Below are 7,227 nucleotides of genomic sequence, written 5' to 3' on the forward strand. Positions count from 1 at the left end.
GCTGAAGGAAATTATACAGCCAGTGTTGTGATGCTTTGAAGTCTTTGGGGGCTATGTCAAACTGTGGTGCCATTGCAAGGGCAAATTCTTGAATCTGAGCCCTATTCACAACCAAAGCCTTTGCTCTCCTGTCAACAACCCATTCACAGATCAGGTCTTCCAGCTCGGAAAATAATGGTTGCCGACCTGATCCACACTTGCGCTTTTTAGCATTTCCCTTGTCCACTTATTCAATGAGGTTACCATATTCTGCTCGCCATTTTTGGACCAATCGGATACTCAACATCTTCTCTTTGCAGAAAGCAGTAAGATTTTGGCCCCAAGAGTCTTCCACGATTCCTTTCTTGTACTCCACGGAGTAGGTTTTTCTTTTTGCACTCATTTCTAGGGGTAAAAAAAAGGAATTGGGGTATCAAGGTTGGGGGAGGGAGATCACTTAAAATTCCACAGCGGTGATCAGAGGGGGGAATCAAAATGGCACAGAAGAATCAGAGGGGGGATTACCATTTTAGTAACCCCTTTTGATCCTCCTGTGTCTTTTTGATTGCCCCCTCTGATCCTCCTGTGTCATTTTAAGTGATCCCCCTCCCCCCACCCCTGTGCCACTGAACACCTTCACCAGATATCCCCCTACCCCTTTATCAGACATTTACCCCCTGGGGCCTGCCTGGGGACTGTCACTGGGCTTGCTGGGGCCTGGATCTGGGCTGGAGCAGGATCTACCACTGACTGAGAACCTTCAGTCATCATGAGGGTGGCCATGAGCATCAGGTAGTGTCACCAGAGACAGACCAGCACTCACCACCTTCGTGTCCTGTCCGCTCTAATCCTCCTGTTCTTCTACAGGCATCTGCGAAAGCCTCCTCCTCTCTCCTGCCCCGTGCTCACTGCTCACTCCAACCTCTGCTCCGCCTCCACACAGCAGTGAAGTCAGGACTCCACGTAACATCACTGGTTGCTAGACACCAGTCGGGCGCGGCCCTAGCGACCAGTTTATGGTAAATTAATTTTCATTCTGAGACAGAGCCTAGGAGGGGGCCTTATTTTCAGGGGGATGCCTTATATTTCACTCAGAAGGAAACCTGTAAGTAGGTCTTATTTTTGGAGGATGTTTTATTTTCGGGGAAACACGGTAGTGCTTTCCACTTTCCCTCCCTCTTCCTTTTATGCTATCTTCAGTTTTCACTCCTCCCTCCCTCAGCATATCAAATTAACCACCATCTTTGTTGGGTTAATTTGCATACTCTGATAGAGCTGGTGGGCGTGGATTATGTAGCAGAGTGATGGTTAATTTGCATATTACTCTATTATTAGGTTAGAAAACATATAAGCTGGATTTTGCCACCTGTTCCAGACATGCAGCTCCTAAAACCTTTCTAATTTCCTAGGCGATAAGAGTGCCAGGAGCATCTTTTGTAATATTTGTCCTTTGACCCCAATTCCTGATGCAGAAACCTTAAATCCCTCGGAATTTCCTGGGTCATAGGAGTGTCTTTTGTTGTAACAATGTTTCATGGGCTCCAGGATGGGGGCTGGAGCCGTGATTAGAAGTTTAAAACTTTTAGCCCCATTCTCTATCATCCAGCAGGGAGAGAGGGGCTGGAAAGTGAGTTAACAACCAATCATGCCTGCATCATGAAGCCTCCATAAAACCCCAATGGTATGAGGTTCAGAGAGTTCCTTGTACTGGGAGGGTGACAACAAAACTCCGTGGGGACAGAAGCTCCTGTGCTTGGGATCCTTTCAGACCTCATGCTATGCATCTCTTCATCTTGCTGCTCATCTGTATTTTTTTTTTTATCATTTTTGCTATCCTATGTAATAAAAAGCTAACATGCAAATGGTCATCATGCCCTCACGCCGTCATGCTGTCATGTCATTACGGCTCAGACACTCAATGCTGGGGAGAGAGAAATGGGGCCAGTCAGACACAAATGAGCTTGTGAGAGAGGAATGGGGGCCAACTAGGTTGTGGCCTAGGAGAGGAACAAGGCTCCCATCCTGCAGTCCCGGGCACCAACAGCTGTGCCTGCTCCTGCAGCCTGAGAGAGGGACAAGCCACCCACCCCACAGTCCTGGGTGCCTGTGGCTGTGGCCTGGGCAAAGCCAGCCCGGGTCCTGGATGCTTGCAACCAGCCAGAGGAGGGAATCCTGGGTCCTGGGTGTGGGTAAGGCAGATGGGGTTAGGGGCAATCAGGCCAGTAGGGGAGCAGTTAGGGGTGATCAAGCCAGTAGGAGAGCAGTTAGGGGCGATTAGGCAGGCAGGCAGAAGTGGTTAGGAGCCATCAGATAGGCAGGCAGAGGGGTTAGGGGCGATCAGGCAGGCAGGCAGGCAGGCAAGCAGTTAGGAGCCAGTGGTCCCGAGTTGTGAGAGGCAGTCAGACATCCCCTGAGGGGTCCTGGATTGAAGAGGGTGCAGGCCGAGCTGAGGGACCCCTGCCCCTGTGCACAAATTTCATGCACTGGGCCTCTATTATATATAAAAAAGCCTAAGCAACTGTCCAACCATTTGACTATTCGACCGTTCAACCGGTAGCTATGACACACACTAACTACCAGGACACTCAATGCACTTTCATGGAAATGTGAAATGGACTTACGAATCTTATGAATCTCAGGGGGAAAGGAGGGGGGTGGGAAGAGATTAACCAAAGATCTTCTATGCATACTGGAAGCCTGGTGCACAGATTCATGCACTGGTGGGGTCCCTCAGCCTAGCCTGCGGGGATTGGGCCGAAACCAGTAGTCCAACATTCTCTGAAGGGTCCCAGATTGTGAGAGGGTGCAGATCAGACCAAGGGACCCCACTGATGCACAAATTCATGCACCGGGCCTCTAGTTATACCTTGAGTTATACAGAGACCATTATTATGATCTCTGAACACATAATAATCTGGCCACTCGTGTGTGTGTGTGTGTGTGTGTGTGTGTGTGTGTTTATTAGTGGTCCAGTGCATGAATTCGTGCATGGATGGGGTCTGGCTAGCCTGGCCAGCAGGAGGGGACATAGGTGGTTGGCTTGCCTGCCTGCTGGTCTAACTCCTGGTAGAGGGGACAATTTGCATATTAGCCTTTTATTATATAGAATATATACTGAGTGGCAGATTAATATGCGTTCAGAGATCATAATAATCTTGCCACTCAGTGTATAATAAACTGGTAAATGTAAGCATTTTCCTGATTCTGTGAGCTATTCCAGCAAATAGCTAAATCCAAATGGGGGAAGTCATGGGAACCTCCAATTTGTAAACAACTTGGACAGAAGTTATGGGTAACCTCGGGACCTGGTAGCAATTGACATCTAAAGTGGAGGGGAGTAGTCTTGTGTGAGCCCTTAACCTGTGGGGTCTGTACTAACTCAAGTTAGTGTTGGATTTAATTTAATTGTAAGACACCCAGCTGGTGTCACAGAGAATTCTTGGTGTGGGGAAAAGAATCCCCTAAACAAAGGAGGTCGCTCTCTTGGTTGCTCTTGGTGTGTTGTATTTGACTCTTAGCTTGTGAGGCTCCTGCTTCCTGTATTCGTCATGGGCCCTTTGAACCCCACCCACACAATAGACTAATGGACTATAACTAGCCTGATGCTGAACTGGATCTAGCTGCTACATGGAACGGAAACTCTAGACACTGGCTTTGCTTCCAGCTCTACTGAAACCCCAGCTACACTTCTATAACTGGATTAAGAGAAATGGGTCTTTGGAAACCCAAGGATGCAATTCCACACAAATAAAACCCACTCATCCTCCTGTGAGAGTCTCAGAAAATTATTTTCCTTGCGATATCATAAGGACTCCACCCCCAGAACTCAGAAGGGAAAGGGACACCTCAATTTCCCCAATAACAATGCCACATTCCAGGGGGAAAAAAGAGGAAAGAGGAAAAGCAAAAGGTGGGGCTTGGCTGCGTAGTTCAGCTGGTTAGAGCATCATCATGATGCTCCATGGTTGCAGTTTCAGTCTCTGGTCAGGGAACGTATAAGAAGCAACTGATGAATGCATAAACAAGTGGAACAATCAATCTCTCTCTCTCTCTCTCTCTCTCTCTCTCTCTCTCTCTCTCTCTCTCTCTCTCAAAATCAATCAATAGCCCTATCTTGTTTGGATCACTGGATAAGAGTTTTGGCCTGCAGACTGTAGGGTCCCAGGTTTGATTCTGGTCAAGGGCACATGCTCGGGTTGTGGGCTCAATCCCTGGTAGGGAGTGTGCAGAAGGCAGCCAATCAATGGTCCTGTTTCATCATTGATGTCTCTATTTCTCTTTCCCTCTCTCTTTCTGAAATCAATAAACATATATTAAAAAAATAAAAATCAATCAATAAATAAAAATTTTGTAAAAGAAAATGATGGGAGAAAGGAGCCACTAGGTGACTCAGTTCCTTTTAGAGAGTTTCTAAGATCCCCTCCCAAAGACTGCTACTTGCTTCTGATTATCCACCTCTCTCTGCAAAAGGAAACTGAGAAATGGAGTCTTTTAGCTGAATCCAGGACATCCTGAGTGCCATCAGGGAGAATAATGCTGGAGTCTGTTGAAACCTCCAGGGACAGAACACTGAATCTCAGTCTTGGGGAAGCATTAGAGATCTCTTCAGCCGTGCCCCCAGTGCGCTCCGAAGGCTGTCATCCGCTGCCCAGACCCCTCTGGCACAGGACAGTCTTTATGTGAAGTTTTGAACTGTAGCCTCTTCCTTCACTCTTACATCAGGGGAGAGATTCTTGCCAAGAGCTAATGGAGTGGCTCCTGTAATGTAGCCAGCCTCCTGAGTACAATGACAAGGTTCTTATTCTGGAAGAATTAAAGCCAAATTACATTAACTGAAAGAAGTCTGATTACTCATCCGAAGCTAGATTGTGCTTTTCTTGGAGTATTGGGAGGGATCTTCAATGCTTGCTTCAGTAAGGTGTGTTTGCTTTAAGGAGGTTGATGAGTCAATGTACTTCAGCTCCTGCTCATGGGAGATTAAACAGGATCTGAAACATCAAACATCTTCTAAGTTGGCTTTGTAATGTGTCCACTTGTCTAGGTTAATCTACGTTTTCCAGAACTCTTCTTCCCATGTTTCTCTGCTTATGGTTAGGGAGGGCACAGAGATGTTCTCTTGGGAGATTTTCTGGGTGGAAGTTGGAGCAGCAGCCTTTTGTGGCTTCCACATAAGATAGCAAGTAGGCCTGCAACTGCTATACTTCCCCTTAGAGCCTCCTTCAGTCTCTCCCATTCCTGGGCCAGGTGTGCGCTTAGCCCCGTCATGAGGGGCCCTGGTTTCAGCAGGACACCTGTACCACCAAGGTAAAAGGCAAAGAGAATAATATGGGGTTCAATCTATACTGATGGACTCCAGCCTGTGCTTGTGGGTTCCAGTTTGCTCTTGATCTCCCCAACCTTACATCATCTTCCCCTCTGCACTGCCTGTCCCATGGACATCAAGTACAAGGATAAGCTCAGAGTTAGCCTTACAGAGACAGCTTAACCAGCTTCCACAGTTGTGAAAGGTCAAATTCCTGTAACAAATTGTGTGTGTGAGTGTGTGTGTGGTTCTGCTTTGCTAACACAGAATTCGGTCTCAGAGTGGCTCCAGAAGAATCTTAAGGATGAGTTCTGGGTGTCTTTTTTAATTGGTTCCCTGATCTAACTGGATTTAAAGTATTATAATTAATGACCCAGTTTCCAGTAGTAAAGGGGACAGATAGTTCATGGCCTAAAGTGGGGAAACAGTTATTCAGATCATTACCAGTAGTTTTCTGTATGAGGTTCCTATAGAAGGCAAAGCTCTGAGTGGCCAAATATTTGCTTCTATAGAACAATTGAGTGAAAATTAAGAGTGTGATGGGGTTGGTTGGTTGCTTCTAAGTGTGGTGAAAACTTAGGGAAAGAAAATGGTGAGCTCAAAGCTTTAAACTTCCAGCTCAGGATATGTATGAGGGACTTGAAAACTTCCGTGACTGCTCTAAAAGAAACTGCTTTCCCATGGCCACATGGGAGAGAGTTCTGCAAAGCAAACACAAAGTCAAATCCTGTGGGTGACTGAATTACAGCACAAATGCAACTTCCAGTCTCACAGGATCTCTTTTTAAAGTTGTGGCATTGCTTGGAAAGGAATGGGATCCTAAAAGTTGGAACAGAGACATATGAGAAGATTCTAATAAGCCTGGGACCCAAAACCCCTCAATTCTTCTGAGTCTCTTTTGATCACAGAAGCAAACTGCACTCCTGGCTGAAGAGGGTGGTTTTCTCTTGCCTAAAGAAATGCAATGGCCTTCCCTAAGGTAGCTGCCTAGCAAGGCCCTGCAGATACTTCTCAGGACCTATTCCCATCATCCCTTCTTGCTTCTAAGACCTATAATTAGGCTCAAATCTCAACAGAATCCAAGGGGGGGGGGGCGGCGGTACAAAATATGACCCACACAGAGATGCAATGTAATATCAAAACAATTGCCAATTTCTCTTTATGTAAACATAAAACTGGAAAATATATGTGGAAATAGATGTTAAAAGTGTGGAATTAGGCAAAAGAATATAAAGTTAGATCAAGCCAAATTTATTGATATTGCCTCACTAAGCAGAGATTCTTGATTCAATGTTTGAGCTTTAGGGGTTAAAAATAGCTTTGACAGTTTGTGTGGTTGACTGATATGTGGACCCAAAGGCGACCTATACTAGGTTGAAATGTCAGAAGTTCTTGGTATATTGTAGAGCATGCTAGCTTTTCCTATAAAAAGCTAGAGAGTAAATGTTCCAGGTTTTACAGGCCAGTGCCAGTTAAAATTATTCAACTTACCCATCGTAGCAAAAAAGCAGCCAGACAACTTATAAATAAATGAGCATGGCTGTGTTCCAATGAAAGTTTACAAACACTAAAATTTGAATTTCATGACAAATTTTTATATGTCACAAATATTCTTCTTCTTTTGATTTTATTTCATTTTCAAAATGTAAAAACCATTTTTAGACTGCAGGCCATACAAAAACAGCTTATAGGTGGTTATGTGCTGACCCCTGACTTAGAGGAATCTCTCTAAAGGCTTAGAACGCGGGGTACAGACACTATGCTAAATAAAGTAAGCCAGACACAGAAAGACAAATACTGAATGATATCACTCATAAGTGGAGTCTAAAAATATCAAACTCATAAAGCAAAGAGTAGATAGGTGGTGGTTGCCAGGGACTTGGGGGTAGATGGGAAAAGTGGAAGGATGTTGGTCAAAGGGCACAAAATTCAGTTATAGAAGATAA

Source organism: Pipistrellus hanaki (genome assembly GCF_964339955.1).
Source record: "Pipistrellus hanaki genome assembly, chromosome: 15".
Taxonomy (NCBI): domain Eukaryota; kingdom Metazoa; phylum Chordata; class Mammalia; order Chiroptera; family Vespertilionidae; genus Pipistrellus; species Pipistrellus hanaki.